We start from the raw sequence: 18,845 nt of genomic DNA, 5'->3' as shown, positions 1-18,845 counted from the left end.
AAGCAATAATTCCATTTTGTATCACACTTGACTGTCGGAAAACGTTTTTACCTGTATCATCTTATGCACTTTCAATCAGCTAGAGCTCAGCCTAATGAGAGAATACAAGCCTCACAGTGAGATGGTCTCCTCTCCTCCACTCAGAAAGCCACAAACTTGTGCTGAGAATGATGTTGCTAGGCAACCACGAACTTCTGCTCTCTGCTCTAGGACTGGATGTTCTTGCTCTCCGTGAGGAAGAAATGCCAGGGGGAAAGCACAGGCCAGAGTTAGCTGGTGGTGGTAAACGTGCCTGTACCCTGATGGGTCATTGATAATTGGGTTATCTCCAAGGAAAGTTATGGACCCAAGGCAGGATTCACACATGTTGAACTTTGGGGGGTTTTGTCGGCTCTTTGGCTTAAGCTTGTCTTGAGAGCTGTACATTTTATTTTGCCTTTCAGAAATCCACCACCAATCAATCCCAATGATATCACAGCCCTTGGTGAATTGTGTATGGGTATGTTGGAGTGCTACTGCATTACAATATAGGCTGCACACGTCCTTTGTTACAACAGAAAAGAGAAGAGAAGGAGAGAGGGGAGGTCAAGGTACCTGGGCCATGGATTCTGGGAGAAAATTATAATGAGTGATTATTAACGCAAATCACAACTCCACCCACAAATAGTAAACTTCGCACACTAGAAAATCACATTGCACATTGAGTATTTTAAATGATTAAATTACAAGAGAACTGGTGTTTTATATACATATGAACCTTGGATTGTGTGATGTTGACGCCAAGAGCAGGCAACAAGCTTTTCCTATATTAAACCATGAAACCATGTCAGAGCATAGCATTCTATTCAAAAAGAGAGTGGAAAAATCATTCATTCAATGATTATAATTAAATGCCAATGAGTGCCTGGCACTGTGTTAGAGACTGGGAGTTATTATAGTGAATCAAGCAGACATTGTTAGTTTTGTATAAGCTTAGAACCTAGCCAGAGAGAAATGTAGAACATGAATAAAGGAACAAAGAAGCCGATCTGCCCAGTTATGATTTTTCTGACTAGCGTGTATGCAGGGGAAGAAAATTAAGATGGGGTTCTTGGACTATGAATTGGCTAGGTAGACTATTATGGATGGAGAGAGGGATTAGTCACTTGGGTATAGTTTCAAAGGAGTAATTACAATGATAAACTCAAAACACCTAAGGTGAATAGGAGAGAAGCAAAGATCCTCTGTTGCTCGAGGAAGTGACAAGTGCAGGAGTCCAGGAACATATGCCACCCACCTGGTTAGTTCAGGGAGCCTAGACTAGTGCATAGACAGCTATAGATTCTAGCAATGATGCAATACCCACTGGAGTCTAGATAGGGTCAAAGGAAGAAGGGGCAGCAGTTCGCTGGGTTTTGTAGATGGGGTCTATGGCCTGATTGAGAACCAAGTTCACCAAACTCTTCAGTCTCCTGCCTGACTTGCTAACCTTGGATTCATTTGCTACTGTCTCAACCAGCCTCTTGTCTTCCTGCTTCCTGGTTCATCTTCCTGTTTCCTACTTCATCTTCCTGCTTCCTGGTTCATTGCCCCCAACTATTGCATGAGTCAGGAAAAGCCTCCAGCTCAACATTTCACCCAGAGACTTGAATCAGACTGTACTTAACCACTTCTATAACTGTATGGGTCATTTTCTTGATATACAATTATGTATAATTTCTTACATATAAACATTTTCTTGTGTATTATAAAGGCGTCACTCACTTTGCTTATCTAGAAGACAGAGACTAACACCAGGAGCATGAGGCCTGGCCCAGGGTCCTAATCAATGCTGTGTTGGTATTGTCAGTTGCCACTGAGTTGGCTCTGAGCCATGGAACCGCATGTGCAACAGAATGAAGCGTTGCCGGGTCCTGTGCCATCTTCAAGAATCTCACAAAGGAACCCTGCAGCACACGTGGAGACGTAAACTCTTACCAGGTAAGAACTGAGCTGATGAGAGGAATACGTGCCAGTATTCATCTCAGAAAGTCTTCCTTGAGAGTGGGAAAGCATGCTGTTGATGGGTTGAGGAAGAAATGGCTTTCTAAGAAATGGTGGGCATAGCAATCACAATGTTTATCTACATGCTTTTGCAAGTTTGAGGCCAGGTTTGAGCTGACAGTCTTAGGCCAACAGTAAAGAAACAAAGTAGCCTCTGTATGCTCCCCACTTTCCCTCCTCTGACATCGAACTCAGTCTTTGCTCGATCCCGCAAACCCACAACCCACTACTGTCATGTTGATTCTGATTGGTCACAATCCTGTAAGATGGATGAGAACTGTCCCATGGAGTTTCCAAAGCTGCAAATCTTTACCAGCCGCATCTTTCTTCTGTGGAGTGACGTGATTCATTGGAACTGTCGCCCTTTCTACTCGCAGTCCAGTGCTTGGCAGATGGTGCCACTGGGCTCCTTTTCCTCTCTACACTCGTGAGACAATAGTTGGAGAATTCTGGTTTGAAAGGGGGCCCGATTTCTTTTGCTCCTTGTATTAGCCACACCTCTGTCTCGCTCTGAAGTGGGGTGACTAATGCTCTGTCTCAAACAACGCTCTTTACCTTTCCAGCTCTGCCGCCCACAGCATTCCTTGCTTTTTAAGTTCGGTTCCATAATTCATTGCAACAGCCCCCCAGAAGTCACAGGCAATGCTCATGATTAAGGGGTAGATGAAGGAAGCTAACAGGTTACAGTGCAGGTGAGAAATGTTCAGGACATAGCTGTTCGGTCAGGATATGTTATCCAGTCATTTTAGAACTGCGAATAAAGACCCAAAGGGCATGCTACTCCACCACACACCTCAAGCCCCAGCACTCAGATCCAGCTCCCGCCCCACGATCAGCAAACTCCTCGGTGGAATTCAATGCCTAGAGGCACCCTATTCCACAAGTGAGCTTCTGGCCCCAACGTCCTCAGCTCTACTTGCTATGTGAGTTAGGAAGTCCCCCTACTCAGTCTCAGGCCTAGCTCCTATTCCGATTCTGTGGCTCCTCTGTCACGCCTCGAGTGCCAAAGCTGTCTCTGGATCAGAAGTCCACTGCACAGAGAGCTCAGGGTCCAGAGGAGGCTTCTCAGAGTGAAAGCCAGGCTTCCTGCTTCTACGACGGTTCCCCCTGCACCCAGCAGGACGGCCATCACAGCAATTCCTGTTACCCAGCACTCAAAACCCAACAGCACTCATCCCTTACCCCCACCAGACCCATCAAGACAAGATTGTTGGATGGGAGGCACAAAGACTATGGGTAGAAGAATTACGTTAACCCTCCAGTTCCCTTTCCCATCGGATCAGAACACTGGCCTGGGTGGTCGTAAAAGAAGGAAAGAAACTGGGAGCTGTCCCTCAGTGCTCTTGGAGCTCGGGCTAGTTTCAAACAGGGGGAAAAATAAAATAAAATAAAGAATCACCTCAAATAATTTGCTGCCCTGCATTCATTTTCACAGTCAAGTGGAGTTTTATGTAAGCCCATTGAGTGCTGTTCCATACACTAAGTCATCCAAACACTGGACAGTTCCCCTTTTTTGCTCTTCATAGAAACTGTCAATGCACAACATTTAAAGGAGACATCAGATGACTCTTGAGAAAACATTACATAACACATGGAGGCTCAGGCCACTGTTAACATTTTATATTATGTCTACTTTGCTTGAGAACAGAGCCTGACAGTGATGAGACTAGTGCTCTTCCAAAAATAAAGGTGCATGCAAGGTAATTGGAACCTCTCAGAAGGGCCATATTGAAAGGATGATAAATCCAGGGTGCAGTATGGCACTGTTGAACCACATAATTATCCACTAGTTCTTTAATATTTCCCCCTTACTTTTAAGGCTGTTACTTGTTTTACCTCATTAATCACGTTATATTTGTATATGTTCAGTTGTATATTTATGATTGTTTGGTACATGAAAGTCAATATAGATGGCCCTGCAGAAACAGAAACAGGAGTAATGGTTCCCAGGCTATGGGAAGAGAGGTGGTGGAGGGTGGGCATAGGAATGGGGAGCTGACAGCATTGATGATTGTGTAACTCCATGCAATAGGATTGAACAACAGAATTGTATGTGAATGGATATATTGGATTGTGTAAAATATGTCAATAAAACTATTATTTAAAAAAATCAAGGTGCATAGCAAACATGTAATCCTGATCTACTTACAGAGGGACAGTCAGCTGGTGATATAAGTTGCAGTTCTGTTATGACTAATTATATCAGAAGAAGTTTCTTAACCTGAACACAGTAAAGGAGGTATAAGTGCAGCACAGAAAACTCAATGTCTAAAGTTGAGACTAGACAATTTATTCATTTATGGCAGATTTTATTCCCTATGTGCCACTATCACTAAATATTCTTTGTTCCTGAAGAAAGATTTTGAGATGGTAGCTTAGTATGAGCATACTGCCTAATAGTAGCTTGTCATAATCAAGTTATGCAAATAGATATAAACACAGAGAAAGTTTAGCATTACCATCAGCAGCCACAGACACACACACACACACAAAGGCCAGGAGTTTCAGCTACTTGCTTACAAAATCCATACAGCAGGTGACATTAACAAACGCTGAGAAATAAAATTGATGGGAAGGTTCAACTGTAATACTTCCCGCAGTGTGTTAGTCTGTAAGCAAACTTATACACATACTCCATAGGTCTTCTCTGGGTTTGGTCCTTCATCATTACCTTAAAATAGCCCAATCTAGCATAGACATATGCTAGATCCTAGGGCCTCCAAACATGCATAAATAAAAGATGGCCTATGCACTTAAGGAACACACAGACAAGTAAGGGAGAGAATGGTGTAAGCAAATAATTGTGTGATCAAAGCTATCTCGTTCTGAGAAGGGTAAGTACTATAGCTCAGGCTGGCTTCTTGACAGGTATGAAACCAGTGAAAAGAGAGATTTATGTTAAGGAAATGATACATCCAATCGTGGAGACTGACAAATCCCAAGTCTGTGGGTCAGGCATCAGGCCAAAGGCTTCTCCTGACTAACATTATTGCAGGGGTTGGCAAATCCAAAATCTACGAGTCAGATGTCAGGCAGCTCATGCATGTCTCAATAATTGTAGGTCAGAGGATGATCAAATCAATACAGGATTGAGAAAGATTGAGCTTTACCAGAACATTTATATGTATTGGACTTAGGCATACCCAAAGGGAACCCCTCTTCAACGGATTGGCTGCTAATAGCACATCACAAAATCAAAGATGACTACACAGTGTCTGCCAAACCACTGAGAAGTATGATCTGGTCAAGTTGGCATTAGCCATTACATACTGAATGAAAGAGACACCCCAAAGAGTTAAAACCGTTTTCTGACGACAAACACTCTTCAAATTGGTCTGGGCAGATGGACTAACTGAATCTGTGAAACATGATTCTGCATAGACTCTCCAACCAAGAAGTAGAGACTTTAAGTTACAACTTTGAGTAGAGCCATTCCTATGCACACAAATACATACACGAAGCATAGTTAAAACTCCAAAGCGGGAGGAGGGACAAATAATCACCTCAATATTCAAAATAACAATAGGTAATCATTTCTTGAGCAAATCCAGACCCAGGCTATCAGGTAGAAAAAGTAATAAATAAAAACATGATTATTGTAAGAATGATGAAGTCAACATATGTACTAATGTGCTGGACACAAATGACGTATGAACAGATTGTGATGAGTTGTATGAGCCCCTAATAAAATGATTATTTAAATTAGAAAAACTGATTACCATCTCAGAGAGCTGAATTCTGTTTGGTTCTCCACCCAAGCACGAATTTAAGTCATAATTAAAAATTTTCCATAATATAATTTGTATTTATTATCTATTTTTGTGCAATAAGTTACCTCAAAGATACTGAGTTAAAACAACAATAAACATTTTTATTTCACTGTTTCTGTGTGATAAAAAACTACATGTGGCTTAATTAGATGGTCCTGTTCAGGATTCCTGATCAGCAAGGTTTACACCATCTGATTGCTTGACCGAGGCTGTAAGGTCTTCATACAAATTGGCTACTCACATAACTGGCAATACTGAATCAATAGAAACTGGTGCCTGCTGTTGGCAGGAAGACTCATTTCTTTCCCCCAGGGAGCACTCAAGTAAGACTGCATGAATTTCATTAAAAGAGAATTTGCGGCCTGGGAAAAAATTCTTTAGCAATGACACAACAGACAGAGGACTAATCTTGAAGATCTATCTAAAACTGAAATACCTCAATAAGGAAAAAAATTAATAATCCAATTTAAACCTGGGCAAAAGATATGAACATTTATTTCACAAAAACAAATTGAAATGACTAACCAAAAAAGCAAACAAAACAAACTCACTGTCCTTGGGTCTATCCCGAAGTGAACCTTTAGAGCAGGATAGAATTGCCCTCTGGGTGTGCCAAGACTGTAACACTTCACAGGAGTAGAAAGCCTCATCTTTCTCCCTTTGTTAGGCAGGGTTCTCTAGAGAAGTAAAACCAGGACACTATGATTAGATATATAAGAGGATTGGTTTATATAGTGAAAAGGAATATAACAACCAATTAGTCCACACAGCAGTACAGAGGGCCCAGTTCAATTCACTTTTGTGGAGCAGTTAATATACTACGAATTCTTCAACTTATGTGGGCTTCCAGGTCCAAGTCAAGGAAGCAATCAGTGGAGTCCTCCCTCAAGCAAGGCAGTCAGAGTCTGCACTGCAGGCAGCAAACAGCAGGATGGGTCAGCAATGGTCAGTAGCTCGAGAGCTTAGCAAAGCAGCCCCTGATAGGCTATCTAACAAGCAATGCAAGACAATAGGACCGACCAGCCTCATGCTCTAGTGATGCAAAAAAGGACTCAAACAGCCGCGCTTGTGAGGATGGCACCAGACCTGGCTGTGTTTTGTTCTGTTGTATGTAGGGCCGCTAGGCATCAGAACTGACTCCAAAAACCTCACAACAAGCAAAAGGACAGACTATGGGAGGGGGCAGAAATCACCACGGAGGACCACTGTGTATTGCTTGCATGGATAATCTAAGAGTTGAGTGTTGCCGTTTCACACAACAGGCTGCCAAATACACGCAGCACAGAGGTGAGGCTACTTGTTGCACATGGCAGAAAAAAAAGGGGGATTATTAAAACTTTCAAAGTAAAACAGAGAAAGCATATGTAAGCTTACAAAATCAGGAGATAACAGACCTAAAAGGGGAGTGAAAATTCAGTTAGATACTAGAATAGGAACATGCCTGAACTTCTCAGAGTAACGATAAAGCACACATCTTCCTTAACAACCACCTGACAACTCGACTCCTTTCTCATCACTAGAGAACATTTGACAGAAACCTCCAGAGGCAGTTTCCCGTAGAGATTTATCAGGCGGAAGAAAAGGATCAGGGAGGAGAGAAAAAGAGGGAATGGCGATGGAATTGGCAAGGTATCAGACAAACAGAAGGGAAGCAGATAGAGATCAGGAAACTTTTTTCAACATTCAAAAATGTTGATGCTAGCTGACAGAGTGATTGCTTAAGTAAGTGTTGAAGCACTCACCCACAAGCCCAAATCCCTTTGTACCCAAAAGGAAACCTGAAAGCAAATTAGTCCCTCTTGAGAAGAAGACCACATCCCGTCTCTCAAAAGGGACAGTAGGATCTGTTTCTTTGTTCCCCAGATACATCAAACATTGATCCCTTCAGGAAATTCTATGCCAAAGAGCATTCAGCCCACAGACCGACTTCAGACACAGTGCATCCACTTTACAGCGAGACCCTCCAGCACTGGAAGTCCCCATGAGAATGGCACCCCTATTCCCCAAAGGCTGCTTTTTGTACTCTTTGGGAATAGGGGGTCTCTAGTACCAGTGTGAACAACTCATTCAAACCCAGAACTAAAAGTTATTTAATTCACTCACCCACTCCTTCAGTTCATTTAAGAAGTATTGATGGAGTAAAGAAGCAATGAACTAGGTCTCAAAAATAAATATCATGGTCGAGACACTCAAAAGCCCCATTGGGGAAGATATTTGGTTGTTGTTTTTTTTCATGATGGTGGACAGTGGCAAGAGTGTCGGTGCAACAAACCCAGGGACAAGGGAACAACAAAAGATCTAAAATCGATGGTGAGGAGGATGTAGAATGCCTGATGGGGGTTGATCAAGTGTAATGTAGCCGAGAGGAATTACTGAAAGCGGAATGAAGGTTGAACATGATAGTGAATAAGAGGAAAATAAAAGGAAACAGAGGAAAGAACTAGGAGGAAAAAGACATTTATTGAGGTATAAATATAGGCATGTGTATATGTAAATATATTAATATATAATGATAGAGATATAAGTCTATGTACATATATTTATATGTTAACTATTAAGGTAGCAGATGGGCATTGGGTCTCTACTCCTCGAATCCTCCCTCAACACAAGAACACTTTGTTCTAATAACCTGGAATTCAATGATGCTCACCTTCCCAACACAATTGCTGAAGATAAAATGGGTGCATAAGTGTGGTAGTTACATGATCTGGTGTCAATTTGAGGATTAAGAGTGTAGACATAGAGACTAGCCTGTCAATCAGGATATAACCAATGGGGCCTCTGTGTGAACATGACCTTCTTCTGAGGATTCAGGGAACTCCTGTACTTCTTCCTTGGAGGTGGGAGACTCTCTCTCTCTGCTCACTCCTTTCGAGACATCCAGGCTGAGAAAACACATGGAGGGAGGCTGATAGCAGTCAGAGTCTTGAAGCTAAAGAAACACGGAAACTTCAAGGAACCTCAAACTACAGAGACACAGTCCACTGGTTAGGTGTCCCATAGGTAGTGTAGCTTGCAAATTGAGGCAGAGAACAAGCTATGGCAGCCGCCCACTGGTCTGATCATCAAAGAACAAGAGACAAGAAAGGCGAGGCTTGCCAAGCCATTTATCTCTCTGCCCTTCAATTAATCCCACATGCGTTCATTGGCCATGTTGGCACAATAAACCTACCTATCACAGTACAGTCACTAGATGTAAAGGTGTTGGTGTTACTTATGATGCTGAACACGCTCAGCAGAGCTTCCAGATAAAGACAGGCTAGAAAGAAAGCCCTAGTGACTAACTTCCAAAAATCAGCCAATGACAACTGTATGGATCAAAACGGTCTGATATGCCATTGATCATGGGGATGATGCAGGACTAGCATTACATATGATGAGTTGGGAGTTAACACCATGACAACTAACAACAACAATATGATGGAGGCAGGTTTGAGCAGTGAATGGTCCCTGCAGTCACAGAAAACTTTGTTTGAGATCTGTTTCCACTCCTCTAATATGTACAGGCTGCTTTGATCTTCCATACCTCAGTGCAGACAGCAATCATTCATCCTTCAGAATACTATGTCAAGTTTGTGACTCTGGTGCTAACAACTCTGGTGCCCTTAGCACTTCTCTGGAAAGAAAGGGAAAAAAGCAGTGGAGAAGAAGGGGGAGGTTTTCCTATATGCTTTGATGCAAAGTAGGCAACCAACCTGCTTCCTTCTCTATCTTGATGGTTTTCTTCTCAATCTGTAATTGGCGGCTGTTAACACTCATTGGTGTGCTACCTCCATGGAATTAATCAGCAAACGCACGGTGGCCATCACTAACAGTGGCATCACAACAGAAAATAACACTCCCCTCAAGGTAAAGTCATAATAATTGGACAAACTCACTGTGTTCATTCTTTCTAACAAGTCTCCCAGGTGTGTTCATGTGTCCTTTGTCACATGAACACACCTGCTGTATCCTAACTCTAGGGCCTAAGGAGCCTACAATTGAATTCAGTTTAAATGAAAACCTTTTCCTTCCATTGTCACATCAATGTGTGAAGGAAACTTCCCTGAGGGAATGTTTCAAAAATACCCTCATAGCCAATCACTCCGGTATAAGGCAATCAAGGGTCTCAATAAACAACTGTAATGAACAGCAGCCCCTGAAGGTACTGTCCGAAATGTCATCTTCTGATGACACCTATCCTTGCTTACTCTCAGTTCATTATTTCTCACTTTCCAATCATGACAGAATTGAATTTCAAGAGACGAAGTAATGTGGGCAGGGGAAAAGTAATGAGATCCCAAGGTGCTGCCTCTCTCAGGAGGCACTAACCCTACTGAAGGACACTGGCCACAGAGTCATAAGGAGGCAGGTCTGCTGTGTGTGCAGGGCACGTCATTACTTGACTCTCTACATCAGTTGTGCCAATTACAAAAGGGACCCATTTTCAGCCATCTTCTCCTCTCCTCTCCGGGATGCTGTCTGTGCCTGTTGATTGCTTACAACAAGCAAACTTAAGCTACAAAGGGCATATTATCAGTAATAGTCATGGGTAGCAAATCAGGGCTTCACAAGAAAATGAAGCCTAGAACCGGAAAGGGAGATGATTAAATGAGTCTCTCTGGGACTACATTGTCTCCCATATCTGCCTTACTCGTTGAATTTATTCCCCTCCTACCACCTTTCAAAGACCTGATTTCTTCATTCCCACATGCATCAGTCACAGAGAATTTATCATAAAGTTAATAACACTTAAGCTACAGGATCTCTCAGTTGCAGGGCCTTGTTCAAACAAGTTATTTGATTTCACACTCAATTTTGTATTTTCTTTTCCCCCAGATCCCTACAGTGGAAGGAGTCCCTAGGTGGCGCAAATGGTTCATGGGTACAGCTGCTAACAGAAAGGTGGGAAGTTTAATCAACCCAGAGGAAGCAGATTCTTGGGGATCTACTGCCAAAAAAAGATCGGCCATTGAAAATTCAATGACAGTTGGTTCTACTATGAAATGTATAGCTCTGCCATGAGTTGGCTTCAACTTGATTCAACACCATTTGTCATTGACCTGTGTCCTGTGTTTGCTTCAGGAGTCTAGACCCGTCCCTGTCTGGAGGGCACATGCTTCCTGAGCCCACATGTGTTGTCCTGCTTACATGCTCTTTATTGATTTTATATCATTCCAATGCTAAATGTCCCTCACATCTGGATTCTAAAAGAAACCAGCTAGACAGTTTCTTGACTGACAATTTTAGTTCTGAGAAGAGAAAATCTAATTAGTTTCAATGAGCCACATGTTTCTTAGAGGTGAGACCAGGTAGTCTGCAGCTCACTCCATGTAGGCTGTGAGAGCCGGCTATATGAGGGAGGAGCTTGCACCTGATGGTGTAAGAGATGGACATGGTGTGTCCTGGGTTGATATATCGAAGGGGGATCCATTAAGAAAGGATATCAAATTATACATAAGTTCTTAACTGGTGATCTCTATGCGAACAGCAACTAGATTGTTAATCGCATAGCAGGGAGGATGGGGAGAAACAGGACGCCAACAACAAGGAGGATAAGAAGAAAATGTTCTGCAATTGATTGTGGTGATGACTGCACAAATCTTCTCAGTATAAGTGAACAATTAAATAGTATAATGTGTGAAGTATATGCCAACAAAACTCTTTAAGAAAGAGTATTACATATATTGTTCTTGTTGAGTCTACTAAAATGCATGGAGAAACCTTTTGCATAATGAAATGAAAGGTTGTCTAGCACTGGACACTACAGTATGTAATATTCTGTGGCGGTCCATAGTTTTTATAGGCTAATTTTTTCAATGTAGATTTGAAAGAAAGAATTTGCTGCCATCAAGCCAATGCTGACTCATAGAGATCCCTAGTGGGTTTCCAAGACTGTAACTGTTTATGGGAATAGAAAGCCCAGTCTTTCTCACTCAGAGCTGCTGGTGGTTTCGAACTGCTGACCATGTGGATGACAGCCCAGCGCATAACCACTACACCATCAGAGTTCCTCAAAGTAGATTTGCGAGCTTTTTTCTTAGTCTGGAAACCCCATTGAAACCCATGTACTATGGGTGACCTGGATGGTATTTGAAATAAAATTGGCATAGCTTCCAGTATGACAGCCACACCTCTGCTCTCATGATATGACAGACAGGTGGCTGTTATTCTCTCACTGGGTAGAGATGAGAGCACACACTATGTTCCTTGTGAAAACATTCCAACCACTCCCCGCCACTTCCGCCACTCCATTATTCATTGCTGACTGGACCGCTTAGAGCAATTTCAATGAGTTATCAGATTTCAATTTGACAACCTCTTAATATTTTTGTACCTGCCATTTAAAAGGAAACGTTGGCCAGCTAAAGGAAAACATCTTGCTAATTCCGTATTCAGATTTAGAGAGAATGGAAGAGCAAATCAGCACAAACGGAGCATGAGTGGAGTTGTTGTTGCCTTCACCCTCCTCAGCTCAAGAAGAATCCTGGAAAAAGAAATTTACCAAGTTGGACAGTGCAGAATCAACCTCAGCCTTCCTGATAAGGAGAGACTTTAGAGCTTACTCTTGGAATATAGTTGTTCCCCATGATACACAGAATAATAGCTACCCAAATATGTCTGCATACTAATTCCTGGAGGCTGGGAGTTTGTGAAATAACATGATAGGTGTAAATTAAGCACAGATGTGTGTTAGTTACATAATTTCATATCAACTTGATTAATAAAGTGAAGGAACGGAGTTTAGACTATTACCTGATTGACAGGCTAACCTACACCCCTTCACTCTACTTATCAAGTTGATATGAAATCATGTAATAATTAGCTCGATTGATGCCTCCTGGGGCATGGCCTTCTCATGAGGATTCTGGTAACTCCTTCTCTTCCTTCCTAGAGGCAGGACACTCTCCCTGTTTCACCTTCCTGTTGACAAACCACATGGAGCCATGCTGACAACAGCCAGAGCCCTGGAGAAGCTTCCACTGCTCTTGGATCCACGGCATTTTCCACCCACTGGCCTGTGATCTCCCTACATTCGGCATCATTGCACATGCTGTGTGAATCTGAAGAGGAATTCATGGGCTAATATCGGAATTATGGACTGATATCAAACTTGTGGACTTGATCTGGATGGGCTGAGATGTTTAATTGATGCATAATTACTTCTTGATATAAAGTTCTCTCTGATACATATATGAGTACTAATTTTTTAGTCAATCCAGTCTAACACAAGATGAAATTAAGGTTGCTACTCGTTCCAGATTGGACCCATTGTAATCACAAGAATCTTTAAAAGTCAAAGGTGGAGTCAAAGTAAATTATCTGTGTAATGTAATGTGAGAGTGATTCATTCAGCTGGTTGTTGTTGGTTGTGTTTTTTGTTGTTGTTGTTTGTTTGTTTGGACATCACAAGAGAATTTTATTTTTTTTAAATTGGGGCATAGGGGAAAAGCAACTATATACATACATCTCTGGGGTGATGTCCAGCAACTGTGGCAGGGGCCAAACCCAATCCAGGGATACATACGGCAGCCAACTAATAAAAGGGGGAAAGAATGAGGTAAAAATATAAAGTCATGGGTAGGCGGCAAGCAGGGCACTAAACCACCCAAGGGGATGGTATTGTTTATATCTTCACAGGATACGGAGACCAGGCTTCAACCCGTTGCGCCAAGACGTTAATACAACATACCGGCATGTACCAGGGAACCAAAAGAGAGGTCTGTGGGGCCAGCCCCAATCCCAACTATGTAGACCACACTCCCTCCCCTCCGGAAGAATGCACTTCAGAGGACAGCACTGGGGCTACAGCTTGGGGAGAGGGGCACTTCAGATTAGAGCACATGGGAGAAATGAAAAGGGATGGAGTGGGAGGAGAGGACATCCTGGCCCACCAAGCCCAGAGGGCGATATTCCTGCTCAGAGCAGACAACGCATAGAGAGGACCATAGGACTGGCCCCATCATGAGACATGACATCCCTCACTAAACCACAGCACTGCAGGGGACAATACTGGAGACACAGTGTGGGAATTATGCACAATCTGACCCCGTCATGCTGGGACAAAACACTAAGGGCATGCAACAGAGCAGCAAGGGGAGCAAAGTGATGAAATCCCTAAGGCATACCAAAAATAGACTTTAGAGACAGAGTGTGGCACCCCATCAGACTTGACTGGAAAGCACTCGTAAAGGTCAACAAGCAGACCATGAACTATTTATAGGCCTTTCCATTTTTGTCAGTGGCTTTCTTTTTGTGGTTGTTGTTGTTATTGTTTTGTTGGTCTTGACTTCCTTTGTTGTTTTATGTGCCTTTGCCCGGTTTGGGGGCTTATTAATGTATCTGCATGTCTATCTAGATAAGATAGGTGAGATAATTCGGAGATGAAAAGAATGGGACCAATGGTTCTGAAGGGATATGGGAGAAGGGGAGGTGGGAGAAACAAAGAGGGGGCGGAAACCAACCTAGGGACAAGAGAACCACAAGTGAACTACAATCAATGGAGTGAAGGGCCCAAGATGCTTAGTGGGACTTAATCAGGGGTAATGTAGCAGCGAGTAATTACTAAACCTGAATGAAGGCCGAACATGATGGTGGGACAAGACTATTAAACCCCAATGAAGGCTGAACATGATGGTGGGACAAGAGGAAAGTAAAAGGAAATAGAGGAAAGAACCAGGAGGCAAAGGACATTCATAGAGGTCTAAGTACAGGCATGTACCATATGTAAATGTACATATGTAACAAGAGGGGAATAAAACTATATACTCATATTTGTATGTTAAGAATTAAGGTTTCAGATGGACATTGGGCCTTGACTCAAGTACTCCTTCAACACAAGAACACTTGGTTCTAACAATTCAGCATTCTGTGATGCTTACCTACCTGATACAATCGCTGAAGACAAAATGAGCGCATAAGTAAATGTGGTGAAGAAAGCTGATGGTGCCTGGTTATCGAAAGATATAGCATCTGGGGTCTTAAAGGCTTGAAGATAAACATGTGGCCATCGAGCTGAGAAGCATCAAAGCCCACATAGAAGAAGCATAACAGCCTGTGTGATCATGTGGTGTTGATGGGATCAGGTACCAGGCATCTAAGACCCAGAACAAAATCATACCCAAGGTGAATGGGGCAGGGGACATGGAGTGGAGAACCAAAGCCCATCTTTAAACAATTGGACATAGCCCTACAGAGGGGTTACAGGGAAGAAATGAGCCAGTCATGTTGCAGTATGGCACCGATGAAATACACAACTTTCCACTAGTTCTTTGGTGCTTCCTTCACCCCACTATCATGACCTCAGCTCTACCTTACAAATTGGATTTGACCAGAACATCCACACTGCTACAGATAAGAGCTTGCAACACAGGGAATCCAGGATAGATAAACCCCCAAGGGCCAATAATCAGAGTAGAGCTACCAGGAGGATTAGGGGAGAGTGGGGGGAAAAGAGGGAAATGCATCATAAGGATCAACCTAGAACCCTTTCTCAGGGGGATGAACAATGGAAAAGTGGGTGAGGAGCAATGGAGGATGATATAAGATATGAAAATAATAATCTATAACTTATCAAGGGTTTGTGAGGGAGGGCAGGTAGGAGAAGGAGGGGGAAGAAATGTGGAGCTGATATCCGGGGCTTAAGTGGGAAGAGAATGCTTTGAAAATGATGATGGCAGCATATGTACAAATGTGCTTGACACACTGGAAGAAAGTATGGATTGTGATAGGAGAGGTAAAAGCCCCCAATAAACCTATTTAATTAAAAGAGAGAGAGAGAATTTTAATTAAAGACTCCAAGGAGGAAGAACACCTTATGAGCCAGCCTGGCCAGCCTCAGTATTTCCTTTCTTTTTAATTTATTTTTAATTGGGAGTTAATATATATATAATACATTCTATAGTTCAATCACATCAAGCAGTATTGTACGATTGCTCCTCAATATGTTTCCCAACATTCTTTTACTTCGTGGACTCTTTGACATCATCTCCCTTTTACCTACCCCACCACCACCACGACCACCACTGTACACACCCCCCCAACCCTTATTGTATTGACTGTCCTATAGGGCCATCAATCCTTTTATATACCAAAAAACAGAAAAACATGTAACACAACTTCAAGAGGGTGACCCCCAATGACATAACACCTCTGAGATAAACCCTAATACGAACAAACAAAAACAAACAAATACAGAAAATGTGGAAAACAATATCAGGTCCTGCATGCGTCAGACCAGAGATCAACTGACACGGTTTTAACTGTTCAAGTCAGTTATATCCCTTTGAACTTCTCTACTCCTCTCTCTAATGCACTCTCTTTAGTAACCGCTTTCCTCCCACCACCCTCAATTATGGATGGAGGGAGACACCAGTGGCTTACGAGGGGTACCCTCCTAGCCCCTCCCCACCAAAAGGGAAAAAAGCTCTGTTGGGTGGAGCTTTCATAGTAGTACGCATTTTTCCTGCTAGGCGAGCATCCAGCAACTCGTTCTGAGTTAGTGCACCCAGTGGTGTCATCTGGGCAGGTTCTCTCTGGTCACAGTGAATTTCTTTGTAAAAGTAGTTTCACTCAAACCTCGTTTTTTGTGATGGCCGATTTAAGAGAACAGTGTGAGGCTGTGAAATTTTGTTTGCTGCGCAGGAAAAATGCCATAGAGACTGTTGTGATGCTGAACCAGATGTACGGACTTCAGTTGGATTGGGCGGGACTGCCTTCTTGATATATAATTGCATCTCAATATAATAAAGGTCTTTCCTATACATAGATGAGTGTCCCTGGATTTGTCTGCACTCTAGACGAACTGTTAGGTAACTAGAGGCAGAAACCAGGGGTTGTCCTGCTACATGCCAGGCTCCCCTCCCCGCCTTACCGGCATTTGGAAGCTGCTGGAGGCTGGAGGGTATGCTCACATTCAGGCCTTGGAGACAGGAAGTCAGTACGCTTGCCCAGCCGGGCTTAATTCTGCCAGTAGGGTCAACCAGTACCATCGACCACGCCTCCCAGCGGAAGGCCCTGAAAGGACAGAAATTTTGAGATCACCGCACTCTTTTTTCCAGCTGCTCCGCCTCCGCAGGGCTGTGGTTTCTCTGGCCTCAGGTTTCCACTTGTGGGGGTGGAGGGCCCTGAGTGAGCCTGCTTAAAACCTGAGATTCTTCTGTCCTTTAAACCACTCACTTGGATCACAAACCAGGCTTGGCGAGAATTCTTTCTCCTGCGAAGCCAAGGACTGAAGTAGTTCCACCTGAGGAATGTAACAGAACCAGCCAATTACAAGCAACATAACAAATACACACACATTCACTGACAGGTAATTGGTGGCCACATGTGAGATGCATTACCAGGATTCGGTCGCTTATTTATTTATCTTAAATTATTTTATTGGGTGCCTTCACAGCTCTTATAACAATCTATACATCCATCGTATCAACATATTTGTACATATGTTGCCATCATCATTTTCTAAACATTTGCTTTCTATTGGAGCACTTGGTTGTCAGGGTAGCCAGCCCCTAACAAATCATCATGGGTCTGGTAGGTGCAATTGTACAGTCATAATAAGTAAAGATTATAGTAAAGTCATAGAGACTATGAGAAATAGAAGAGAGAGTAAAATAAAGAAGTCATACAATGAGAAACCCTGGCAGAGAAGCAGAGGCAACAGAACCAGGGCATTGTCACGAGATAACAAGGTGGGCATCCTGGTTCTCAGAGTGAGAAAGCTGAGCACCTTTAAATGAAAGGTCTACTGGTAGAATGGAGAGCCTCAGGGCCCTTGATGGAGCTAAGCTTGCCAAGCTGTGGAGCTAGAGCTGTGTGTCTTCAGTAAAAAACGTACTGGTGGGGGCGGGGTGCCTCTGGGCATTTATCTCCGGAGTTTTATAATGCATGCCTTAGGACAGCAGCGAACCTACTAAGATCAGAGAGAACAGGGCCTGCAGGCATGACTGAGATGAGACAGTTCTCATGGAAGAATTGTATCCTGTGTGCTCATGAACCTGAATTGTGACCTGTCATTTCCCTACTACACCCCATGTCTCTGAGGTCTTACACTCCGTATTTCATGCTCCTTGGAAGTGCTGTGGGGATAATCAGGGCTGCCAAAGTCATCATCATGCTGCCACTTGTGTTTGAAAGCCAAATAAACATTTTTAAGGTGCTAGTGAACATGGCTTTGTCCTGGTGTCTTTTGGAAGTGGTGTCAGTTGTCTGAAGACACTGCTAACAAACTGTCAAGAGCTCTGGCAATATTGTCTCCAAAGTAATTTGGAGATTTTTCTGGAACCGAAGCAAAGAAACTGGGAAATAACACTAAGCTGGTAGAATGGTTACCACAAAATGACCTGCTTGACCCACAAATAATAGCTTCCTGAGCTTCGGTGGTTTGAGTGGTAGCTTTGTGTCATGGTGCATCTACAATGGGAATGCCACTCTTTGGAAACCCTCATGATGCCATGAGCTGGACACAAACAAAAGGCATGGAGACATTGCTAGAATGGACGAGAGTTACTAAAGGACACCTGTATGAACCTTTAATGAAAATTATTAGGAATCCGAATTACTGTCAGAGGGCCCAGAAGTTGTTGAAAGATCCCGAGGATTGCTCTATCGATCAGACTATTTAGAGCCCAAAATCTATTTCTGTCAGTACTTTTTCCTGGACATTGCCTTTGTGGTTTTTACTTGGTGCTTCCTCGTTTTACTTCCTCTTATCCTGGGGTATAAAATTTATCCACAGAAAAAACAAAAGCCCGTGGTCTAGAAATAGACATAGCTCAGTTAATGGACATGACCACAATGGAATCCTCAATGGCACATACCAAAAAAAGGCCATATTAAACATGAAAAGAAAGTACAATGAGCCAACAGCCCTAGGTGATATTAACAAATTTATTCAGTCATTGAATTTTTAGGACCATAATTTAGTGTGACAAGTTTGAAAAGTAATACATCAGTAAATGATTTGAACACTCCCTGACCAGAACTTACTAAAGAAATCCCGTGGAATTAAGGCAGTCATAAAAAGCACACATCTAGGTGCGCTCTTGGCCGGCCAAGCACCTCCCAGAGCCG

The 18,845-nt window shown here is 42.8% G+C and overlaps 1 non-coding gene across 1 annotated transcript; it reads left to right on the top strand.

Annotated features, from left to right (window-relative positions):
• The first annotated feature begins 3,275 nt into the window (after positions 1-3,275).
• Positions 3,276-3,393, top strand: LOC115873651. Its single transcript, XR_004048541.1, has one exon. It is a non-coding gene; the product is annotated as a small nucleolar RNA SNORA61 (small nucleolar RNA).
• The last annotated feature ends 15,452 nt before the right edge of the window (positions 3,394-18,845 follow it).

Source organism: Echinops telfairi, unplaced genomic scaffold, assembly GCF_000313985.2.
Source record: "Echinops telfairi isolate 266 unplaced genomic scaffold, ASM31398v2 ScPeMD7_7469;HRSCAF=8507_0, whole genome shotgun sequence".
Lineage (NCBI taxonomy): Eukaryota > Metazoa > Chordata > Mammalia > Afrosoricida > Tenrecidae > Echinops > Echinops telfairi.
This window is presented reverse-complemented; position numbering and strand designations above follow the sequence as displayed.